At 44.2% G+C, this 11,699-nt stretch overlaps 2 long non-coding RNA genes across 2 annotated transcripts in view; one reads left to right on the top strand and one right to left on the bottom strand.

The window, feature by feature from the left end:
• Nucleotides 1-542: 542 nt before the first annotated feature.
• The window catches only part of LOC134911394 (uncharacterized), a 180,177-nt gene continuing 169,020 nt past the window's right edge, over nt 543-11,699 (bottom strand). Inside the window, exon 5 of the long non-coding RNA XR_010176535.1 lies at nt 543-1,075. This is a non-coding gene — a long non-coding RNA (uncharacterized LOC134911394). The remainder of the gene's footprint in view (nt 1,076-11,699) is intronic.
• Nucleotides 11,205-11,699, top strand: part of LOC134911393 (uncharacterized) — a 43,456-nt gene continuing 42,961 nt past the window's right edge. Inside the window, exon 1 of the long non-coding RNA XR_010176534.1 lies at nt 11,205-11,394. This is a non-coding gene — a long non-coding RNA (uncharacterized LOC134911393). The remainder of the gene's footprint in view (nt 11,395-11,699) is intronic.

Below are 11,699 nucleotides of genomic sequence, written 5' to 3'. Positions count from 1 at the left end.
TTCAGATTCCTCCCTGCTGTCTCCCCACCATTTTACAGCTCTGTGACTGTCCATTGCTGCAGTAATTCCCCTGCCGTAGAGCCCTTCGCACCCGCTGGGCAGATCCAGCAGCATAAGTTTGCAGCTGGCTTACAAGGTCCCTGTCATCCGGACAGACTCAGCCGGGGTCACCGTGGCTGCAGACATGCCCCCCTCACAGAGAGCATTTCTTACACTGCCGGCCAGACCAAGCAGCAAAGAGTTGCAGTTGCAGCGATCCCTCCTTGCAAGAGAGCCCTCTCACCCCCTGGGGCTCCCAGTGCCTGTAGTGATCCCCACTGCCAGTTAGTCCGCTCATGGATCCATGATCCTCCCCTCCATGGCACTCCCTGCTCACCTGGACACCCGCTGGTGATGTAGTGTACAGAGTGGATTCGGGTAGGATGCAGAGACACTGGGAGCCCATAGACAAGTAGCATACAACTCTAACCCACTGCTGACAGTGCCGGCAGTTACCATATGACTTGACCAAGCCGGCTGTGGAGACAGCGGGAGACACTCGGGGAAAGGTGGACGGGGGAACACAGGGGTCTCTGAGCCAGTCAGAGACCATTTCCGAGGCAGGTGGGAGACAGAATAACTTGCTGCGGCAAGGTATGTCCCTTCTTACCACAGCTTGTGTAAATAATATAAAAACACATATATTCTCATGCAAAAAATTAATAATGATATATAAACAAAATAAACATTTAATTGCTTTGCATTCATTTAATAGTTGGGGATGAATGGATGGTTCACAACTGGTCCTAATTTAGTTCATTGATACATTTTGCAGCATAGCAGCATATTCGTGAAGATGACTCCTTTGTGATCTAGAGGAATATTAATAAATGGCTATTGGTGGGTGTTTGGGAAAGAACCACGTCACTTTACCAGTCGGCAAGTAGCAGGATGTATTCATGCTAATGAGACAAGTATCCCCTCCTCCATTATAGCTGTCTGTGCTACTGCCATTTGAGCAGTTTTAATGTAATTGTTGTCCACGCTACTTCTTAGCCACTGATTATTTATGACTCCCACTCACCTGGACCTCCGACTAGCGAAAGAAAGAAAGAAAGAAAGAAAGAAAGAAAGAAAGAAAGAAAGAAAGAAAGAAAGCATCATTATTATTTTTGTATATTATTTTTTTTCTAGACATACAGTATACATTGTTTTATTGATAAGGTTAAAAAAAAAGCATTTTTTACCACTATTGATAGGGTGCAGCAGCTAAGGGAACCTGAAGGTGATGGAGGCCCATAGCTGCTGCACAGCTTGCAACGGCGGTAGTTCTGCCACTGCCTATGATTTAGTAAAATGATAGATCAAGTGCAATGAAGCTAAAACAAGGCAATATGGTGCATGATACTTTGGGTATCAAAGTAACTCAAATGTTAATGTTAAATATAAGATTTTTTTTATTATTATTCTGAGATACTATAGGGTAGGCATGTTCAAACTGCGGCCCTCCAGCTGTTGTGAAACTACATATCCCAGAATGCCCTGACACAGTTTTGCTGTCAGAGAATGCTAAAGCTGTGTCAGGGCATGCTGGGATGTGTAGTTTCTCAACAGCTGGAGGGCCGCAGTTTGGACATGCCTGCTATAGGGTAACCTGGTTTTTGGTATATAGTGATATTGGTATTTAATGCATATTATACAATAAATATAAGTTATATGTACAAGTGGATGTTTGTATAATGCTACGTTTGATGTTATTATACCTTGTTTCTATGTGCTCCACATTAACATTATATTTTGTATATTGGAGTATTGGATTAGATTTATTCCCTTTTTGCTTAATATTTTAATACACTAAGTTGATATTTAAACCAGCATAATAAGAATTACATATAAATAACTGGCAAGGCATAAAGTACTGTTGTTTGCTCTCACTACATAAGTAAAGTAATGAACACATGGTATTCATCATAACACATTGTGATCAGTGACAAGGTTTTGTAAAAAGAGCCCTACAGTATTTTGCAGATTTAACATCAGGAACGTGATCCTGTAACATTATGTATTGCTCCTATACATTCTGAGTTTGAATAAAGGATGCACATTTATGCAGCTGGAATCCTGAGCGTTCTGCTATTTTCTGTGTGTATGCCTTGTGGTACTTCCTATTCCATGGTAATTGTCTTCTAAGGAATTGAGCACACAAAAACTCTTTGTTATCAAGGAATTAAAGTCTCACTTGCCACTAAAGGGGGAAAACATTGTTCCAGACATAGGGGGTGATTCAGAGCTGATCGTAGAAGTGCTAAACTTATCCCATCTATGATCAGTTTCTCTGACATGCGGGGGGGACGCCCAGCACAGGGCTAGTCCGCCCCACATGTCAGGCCCTGCCCCCCCCCCCCGAACGGGTGCGAAAGCATTGCATGCCGGCGATACTTTTGCACCTGCCAAATAGCTTATACACCCAGTGGTGGCTCTCCCACTCACAGAAACCATGATATGCTCCACTGCACACCCCACTGTTAAATCTGAGGCGATCCTCTGTCCTCCTGTCAGCTGCTCTAACCCCCTCCTCTTAGCCCGCAGCAGCCCCAATTTATAACCATCCGTACTCAGTTCTCGGATGTCTCCTGCTGTCAGTGCATGGATCTTCACTACAGCTTCATCAAGCGGGGGAGATAGGGATATGTGTGTTGGGGGAGGTAGACTGGCTTGCGCTAGCCGTGCGGAGATGAGGGGAGGGGGGACAATACTGTTCTGCCTATCGGCTGCATGACCCTTCAATCCATCTCTGACTGCGGCAAAAGATGCAACGATTGCGGCGACTGTGTCTGACTCAGAATCAGGCCCATAGTTGTTTTTCTGTAACATTTTGTATATTGCATATTGAAGTATACTGTATATTTATTTCGGGTTTTTTTACTTATTTTTAACTTTGTTGAGGCCTCTTCTCTTTTTAAAGGGCTAATAATGCTAAAGCAATCAATTCTTGTAGACTATCTCCCAATTAGACAATAGCGGCACATTTCTGTGTATTTTGTTCGACGGATCTTCCAATTTTTATTCAACCGGTAACCACCACAATGAAAAGATGCAAGTTTTTGATCATCAACTTGGGAAATCCAATCCAGTGCTGAGTTGTGGCTCTCCCCTTGAAAAGGTAGCCTGCAAGATGTTATTCTGTTCTTGGGGTCTTCTTCCACCACTACTATGTGGTACGTATCAGGGCTGTAACTAGGTGTGTGCGCAGTGTGCTCCGCACAAAGCGCTGCAGGGTAGGGGGCACTGTTGGTAGCACTTGTCAGTTATGAATTATTTATTAACTTTCACTTGCAGCTTCCTCCTTTTTTGAAGCCCAGCATCTCCTGACCGCCCCTGTCTCCTACCCCCACCCCTTTTGTCGCTAATACCTATACAGCATTCATGGACTTGACTTGATAACTTTTTACTGGTCACTCTCACTGTCCTTTATTACATTTCGGGATGCTGATGTGTCCGGGATTCAAACCCACTGCCTATGACATTGCAGTCGGATACTCTATTCATTGAGCTATCTGCCCTAGCAAAGAACCCTAGAGCATTCTTAGCTGGAGAGTTTTAACTATTTGAAGCTTACCTTGTACTTTGTGAAGGGTTGATCAGCTTTGCGGCTGGGCAGATTTATCTAGTGTGTGGCTGCAAGGGATTGGACGTGTTGGGACACACTGCATGAATCTGCTCGATTATGGTGCTGGTTATTTTTTTATATGGTACAGGTAGCTTCATTTAGTTATAAATCTCATTGTTTTATGTGGGATCAAGTGGTTCGGTGGGTGGGGTGTTTGGCTAGGATGCAGCAGGACTGAGTGCATGAATATGGTATAAAGAGGATTTGTGTCCAAATCCATTTTCTTGTAATGTTCCATAAATGTGTGTATAATAAATATGTACCTATATGTGTGTGTTTGTGTGGGAACGGGAATCATAGCATGGGCTTTCTCTGGGATTAAGTTTATCATACTCCTTCCTCACGAAGCATGGGCCCTATGTCCCTAATGGAAAAATGGGGGGGGGGGGGGGGGGGGAAGGAGGGTTTGCCAATTTTATTTCTGGCACAGGGCACCAAAAAGTTTAGTTACGGCTCTGGTACTGTACGTATCGCAGAGACAGCTGCTTTTTGAAGATGCTACCTCTGCACTGGAGCAAGATCTAATTGCTCTGGTATTTAAGTATCCACCACAAAAACTCGTGGGGTGCTGGATACTTAATTATCGGGGGCTCCAAATAATAAATAGGCCCCATAGTATAATACCATTCGCCAACTGTTGTGTGAATGCACGTTTTGTGGAAAGTGCATGGATTTACCATGCATATGGGGGAATGGAGGCAGAAATGTGAAGTTTGCTTTGGAATGCAGAGTAGGGTTACTTTGCTCCTTATATTTCACCCACATTCAAAAACAAGCTTCAGTTTTGCAGGACAAGGATTTAAATAAGATGGAAGGGATAATAGAGAGGAATGACAGGCATACATGTCTATTGGGCGCCTTTCACACATTTCAGGGAAACTTTATATGGGAGAAACTGTATTTTTAGGGGGTGATTCAATTGTTTGTGTCCTCCGGCTATTTCTGTTGGTCGCCTGACAGAGCAATTTAATTGTTGCTCCATTCAGACGTATATAGCTGCAGGAGCAAACATTTTTTCTTGCTGCCTCCCAAGGTGATGAGTAGAAAGTTGAGATAAGTTGGCAAGTTGAATGCCCAAATGGGAGTTTGGATGCCAGGGGCAGTTTAAGAGACGAGGAAGCCAGTGTGCAGACTCCTAGGTCTTGGTCCCCTCCTCTCTGCTGGCAGCGCTGTAGAGTCTGAACTCTAGAGGGCTGAGACTCTAATGCTCAGGCACAGATCTCTGGGAAAATGGCACAGCAGGTTTAGCTGCTCTGCTTTGCTAAACCTGGTACTTACATGCACTACTTGTGCCCTATGGGTGTACAAGTGAATTGCTCCAATGGGTGCCGAGTACGTTTGGGCACTCACAAAACAATAGATTTCCCCCATTAGAGTTTTTCTACCAATGTAGTAAGAAAATGTAATTACATAATAGTGACATTGCTAATAGAGATATCTCCATGGTATCCTTCCTGTAATTATTAGAAGGAAAAAGGAGAAGTTGAAATTAATTAAGTGATTGTTTTGCTATTTCTGTGGTGATCATTTTCAACAGCACCTGCAATACTGCAAAAGTAGGGACAACATGATTTTCAGAGATAGTATCAGATAAAGGAATATGGATGGGGGTTATTCAGAGTTGTTAGCAAACCAACAAAAAGTTAGCAATTGGGCAAAACTATGGGGGTCATTCCGACCCGTTCGCATGCAGCGGTTTTTCGCTGCGGTGCGAATGGGTGCGGAATGCGCGGATGCGACGTTGCCCCGCGACAGGGATCGCCGTGTTATGTCACAGCAACCGCTAAGAAGATTGACAGCAAGTAGGCGTGGATGGGCGGATCCGGACCGTTGGAGAGCGTTTTCGGGGAGTGGTGAGTAAAACGCAGGCGTGTCCAGGACAACGGAGGGTGGAGGAGTGACGTCAAAGTCGGGCCCATCATCGCTGGATCCATCGCACAGGGTAAGTATGTTCAGGGCTGCTTTACTTCTGCTTGATATTTTTTTAGCTTAGCAGGGCTGCACAAGCTAAAATACACTCCCCCATAGGCGTGGACTGTTGATCTCAGCAGCAGCTAAAAGTTGCTGGCTGCGATCAACTCGGAATGACCACCCATGTGCACTGCAGGTGTGGCAGATATAACATGTGCAGAGAGAGTTAGATTTGGGTGGGTTATATTGTTTCTGTGCAGGGGAAATATTGGCTGCTTTATTTTTACACTGCAATTTATATTTTAGTTTGAACACAAATCTAAAGGTGTGTACACACGGTAAGATAAATCTGTAAGATTTTGACTATATAGTCAAAATCTTAAGTAAAGTTAGTGCACATCTCAAGGTGTTAGGCAGCTTGCGATACCGATTCGATCCCGATGCGCACTCCCGTGGGGTCGGTATTGTAAGGCTAGACAGACTGTGCGGGCAAGTCAATCTTGACTATCTAGTGTACTATCTAGTACAAAGTATAGTCAAAATTGTACATAGACAAAATCGAAAGTACAGATAGTCAAAATCTGTACAATCTGTGCTATCTGGGCTCTGGGGGAGTTCAAGGGAAATCACATTGTCAAAATTGGGCATAGCAAGGATCTCAACGTGTGTACACACCTTTACTCTCTCTGCACGTTACATCTTCCCCACCTGCAGTGCAACATGGATTTGGCCATGAGTGTGCTTTTTTGGTTTGCTAAGAACTCTAAATAACCCCCTATGTCCCTACAACTGTGTATACACAAACATTACACAAAATACAATGCATTTTTTTCATGTTTTTAAATGTGGCCAAAAAATCAAAACAACATATGCAAACTCTAATTATTCTAGTGATAGATCAGTTATATAAATCCCCACGGCCCATTTATCTTTGTGACTGTTGCATAAATCTACATCCCTGCTTGCAAGAAGAAAGTATTTCTGAATGTCTTATTTATTACTCAAAGACCTTGTTATGAGACTCTTCTAATTACTGATATTAAACAAACTCATGTACCAGCACAGTCTGTCCTAAAATGCTTAGTGAATTATCAATGTCTTTCCCTTTATTGATTTAGCCGGTGCCTATTCCAGTGGAAACATCATTTGTATGCAGTCTAGGTCCTGGAGTTTGTGCTGGTTTGATGAGAGAATCATTCGTTAAGACAACAAGGAATGCAAGTATTGAATAGTGCAGAAAATGCACAGCAGGGCAGGTATACAACTACTAATAAATACAGCAATACAGCATTTATATGTTGCTTATAATAGTAATATATACAGTATACAGATGATCGCACAAGATAAATGCAGATTCTAATTTTTCTCTTGGGAAATGTAACCCTGTGTGTTTGGATGAATAAGCATCACTTGATAGCTTATAGTGTCTTTTCATATTACAATTTATTTATTTTCATAAAAGCATGCAAACATACTATTAAACAAATTAGTAATAATGTGTATAATATTAACTTGTGTATAACAACAGATTTCTACCAAAAATGGCAAACTAATAACACATACCTGTATACAGTAAGACTATAGCACTTATTATGCACACATCATCAGACTAATAAATAGGAAATAGAATTTATGGAAACAATACCAGGTAGACAAAGGTAGACAGACATACAGTAGGTACTGTGCAGCAAAGGTCTGCAGATTGCTTACATCTGCATGAGCAATACTGACCCTGAGGGCAAATGCAGGCTTTCTGGAGAAGGATTTCCAATGTTTGACGTTACAGCGATTGTCACCAGCCCATGAAGGATGCATGATTAGCATGTAACAAGCTGTAGTCTGCCCCAACATAGTGCAGTGTATGTAATACAGTACGTCAGACATATGGAGGCCCAATGATTATGGTAAGCTACTTACAATATTTTCTCTCAGGTGCGATGATTGAGTTCTCAGATCCACAGGCACACAGAGGACTTGGGGGTTATTCGGAGTTGTTAACAAACCAAAAAAGCATACTAATGGGCAAAACCATGTTGCACTGCAGGTGGGGCAGATGTAACAGGTGCAGGTGTGGTGAATAGCCCCATTGGTAGGAAAATCTGCTGCCACTGGGCTCCGTCTGTAACTAGCCGCGCCCGCTGTGAGAGTCTCCATTTGGACGGTCGCGCGCGCCCGGACAGAGACGCGCCCCATTCACTTTAATGGAGAGCGTCTCCGTCCGGGCAGGATTCCCTTACAATGGGAAATGGCTCTGCGCACTCCCGGCGTGACTAAGCAGATGGATCGCCTAGTCATGGTGGGAGTGCATGCCTGCGACTAGTGGGGGGGGGGGGGGTAAGATAAGGGAGGCTCCATCTGTAGCAAAACTGCTACTACTAGCGTTCGTATGCTGGGGGCTGCCCAGCACAGGGCAAGACCGCCCAGCATGCTAATGGCCACCAGCGATGTGATCGCAATTCAATTGCGATCGCATCACTGGCCCTGCAAAATAAGTGAAGCCCCCTGCCTGCGCAGGCTGGCTGCAAAGGAGTTTGTAGCGTGGCCATCTTACCTGTTGCAGTGGCTGCCCCGAAAAACCACCTGCGTTCCCATTGTTGCCCTCCCGCAATGCCAAGTTGCCGCCCCTGACCGCCCCACAAACGCCTCTTCCTGTCAATCCAGCAAAGGCGTTTGCAACAATGCGATGCGACTGCATTTCACAACCCATGCACGCACAGACACCGCCCACGCATGTGCGCACTTGTCAGAAAATTGGCATAATGCAATCACATTGTGGGTGCGTGTGAGCTGACTATGACCCTTCATACTGCATGTAGTGGCTGCTGGCCAGGCTTTCGGAAATAGGGCAACTGGAAAGCCCCCTGTGCTTGCCTATGTATCCCACCAATACAATGTATAGCATTGTTAATCCAGATGTTTGTAAAAAAAAATGGTACATTAAGTTCATTCATTTATAGTTGTAGCAAATACAAAACAAGCATCTCTCGGTATTTGATAGTCTTATTTTAACATGCTATAGTGATCCTGATATACAGTACAAGATCCACCGTAATGAAGTGTTTAATAGGAAATATAATCTGTTTATAGAATGGGAATTATTTCATAGAGATCAACAAAACCAGAGACTGGTGTGAGATTGCTACTGGTAAATTTGTAAGAGCTTCTTTCCCTGCTCTTTCCATAGAACATCTTTATGCAAAACTTTACCATCGAGACATGTTTGCAGGACTCTCAAATAAACTGCTAATGCAATGTTATATACAGTATTTATTTGTAATTATCATATCACATTTTACCTATATTGTGTTATATTGCCTAGTACTTTTGGGGCATTAGAATAGACCTACTTAGTGCTTAGTGCTCGCCCAAAAATAACAATCCATGATAAATACTAGTTACACACAGAAGTCCTGCAGCATCTCGGTAATGGTAAATAGAAATAGCTGTAAGGGAAAGACAGCTTGTATAGTCAAATAACTTGGTTCTGGTTCTAAGGATTTATCCCATGAATATGGTGTTATTTAGAAGTCTAGTGGCAAACCCAACTTCCAGAAAACAATAGAATAATGAAATTCCAGAAAACAATAGAATCACTTCTCAGGCCACCAGCAGCAAGACAGCCATGCACGCAGACTTTGATTGTGTGCAATGAATAATTCTTGGAATTGCCCAAGACACAGAATAATTGCAAAACCCAGGCATCCTATTATTCGCATTCCAAAAAAATATATCATATATACAAAACAATCCTACCTGCCAATACAGATCCGACTCTGCAGTGGGACTGGAAAGTACGCTGTATTTGAGGATTGGTCATCTTGTTGAACGTGTACCGTGTGCCGTGTCTGAGCTCTCTCAAAATTACCTTTTTAGTGGACTATGAAGCACCTAACTAGAATGGAACCCTTACCTCTTTTACCATGTTCTGCCTGCGTAGGCACAGGCACATCTCCATTCCATTTTTCAGCAGGTTTGGAACTGTTGTTCCTAATTACTTCATTGTTAAAGAGAACCTCTGGTGCATTCTGTCTAAAAATATTATTGACTGATTGATTCACTGACTCCACCTTCTCCCCCTTCTTGGAGGCACAGCGATCTCAACTCCACTTCTATAGACAAGCACAGAAGCATTTACTGTTTCCAAACTATAAAGTTTGTGACAGTACATAGCAAATAAACATATTAACCATCATGTTAGGCAGATATAAAAAAAATAGCAAAGCAGGGAGGCGCCGGGCTGAAGGTGCTCTGCTAATGCTGGCTGCCGGCTGCCGCTGCGTCTGTCACACTGACAGACGCAGGCAGCGAGAAGTGCGGCTCCGGCTTGGTCCCTCCCTCCTGTCTCCACCCCCTCCTCTGCACTGCCCTTTAGGCAGTGGCGCCGGCAACACTCCCCGCGGATCTGTGTGCGGTAAGCACCACACACCTCAAGCTCCCTCCCCTCTGACTGAAGTGTAAGTGGCATTAACTGTTGCACTGTTACTGTGAGCGTCCTGTGTGGCACTAGTACTGTGGGCATTATGTGTAGCACCAGTGTCGGACTGGCCCACAGGGGAAACTCTCGGTGGTCCCCACTGCCTGTGGGCCCACCTCCACCTAGGGAGGGTGCCGAACAACATAGGGGGTCATTCCGAGTTGTTCGCTCTGTATTTTTCTTCGCATCGCAGCGATTTTCCGCTAACTGCGCATGCGCAATGTTCGCACTGCGACTGCGCCAAGTAAATTTGCTATGCAGTTAGGAATTTTACTTACGGCATTACAAGGTTTTTTCTTCGTTCTGGTGATCGTAGTGTGATTGTCAGGAAGTGGGTGTTTCTGGGCGGAAACTGGCCGTTTTATGGGAGTGTGTGAAAAAACGCTACCGTTTCTGGGAAAAACGCGGGAGTGTCTGAAGAAACGGGGGAGTGTCTGGGCGAACGCTGGGTGTGTTTATGACGTCAAACCAGGAACGACAAGCACTGAACTGATCGCAGATGCCGAGTAAGTTTGAAGCTACTCAGAAACTGCTAAGAAGTGTCTTTTCGCAATTCTGCTAATCTTTCGTTCGCAATTTTGATAAGATAAGATTCACTCCCAGTAGGCGGTGGCTTAGCGTGTGCAATGCTGCTAAAAGCAGCTTGCGAGCGAACAACTCGGAATGACCACCCTAGTACTGGCCCTGCATGCATTAGTCAAAGTTCTTTATTGTTTATTTTTTCCTCTACCTACCAACAGAGAGGTATATAAGAAACCACTTACCCTCATCGCAGCTAAAACAATATATAGGTAAAAATCCTATTCAAAGATAAATTGTTATATATTAATTATTTGGTTTAACTTTGGTGGTGTCCACTTCAGAATGTAGTAATAGCATGAAGGTAGCCTAGCAGTGACTTACCTAGTCCAGCAAGTTCGGCAGCTCCATCGATGACTTCTGGTTCTGGCAATGACGTTATGATGACTTCAGATGGATCCTGCTGCGCTTACAGCAGAAATGATCCCTAACAATAACCCTAAACCCTAATCCTCTCCCTAGTGCCTAACCGTAACCTCCCTTCCCGCAAACCAACCCTAACCCTCCCCTGCTAGTGCCTATCCCTGATCATCCCCTCTCTGCAGTCCCAAGTCCACCCCTCACCTCAGGTGCCAGCTCTTAATCTACTCTAGACACCTCCACAACTGCAGTGAAAAGATTCCTGACCTACCGCTGCCTGCCCACCAGCCCTCTGGCACTGGCTGCTCCTCTGAGTGCCTGTCTCTTTGAGTCTGACAGCCTGCCGCGATGACTGTTCAGATGAAAGGCACAGCTGCACTTACTGTCTGTTCCACTTTTTGCACTGTGACTGTACCTGAATGTAAGTGTGAGTAGTGAGAGCTGGGGCTTGAGAAGGCTAGGGGGTAGCTGGGAGGGGGCAATACTATAGCTCTTTCTATTATACTGTGTCTTATAGACCTGGAGAGCGAGACCCAACATGCCCTGCAGCTGGGATTCATAGTTCCACCATGGCTGGTGCTAGTCAGATCAGTCCACTGTGGGGAGCTTGGGTAATTAATGTGTTTTTTATTTTTGAGGCCAATGTGTTTGTTTTCTTTTATGTAAAGCTTATGTGTTTTAACAATTATCATTTATGCTGGACCTATACACATACATACACCTCCC

The sequence above is a fragment of the Pseudophryne corroboree genome, chromosome 4, assembly GCF_028390025.1.
Source record: "Pseudophryne corroboree isolate aPseCor3 chromosome 4, aPseCor3.hap2, whole genome shotgun sequence".
NCBI lineage: Eukaryota > Metazoa > Chordata > Amphibia > Anura > Myobatrachidae > Pseudophryne > Pseudophryne corroboree.
The sequence above is the reverse complement of the archived record's forward strand: the minus strand, read 5'-3'. Positions and strand labels throughout refer to the sequence as shown.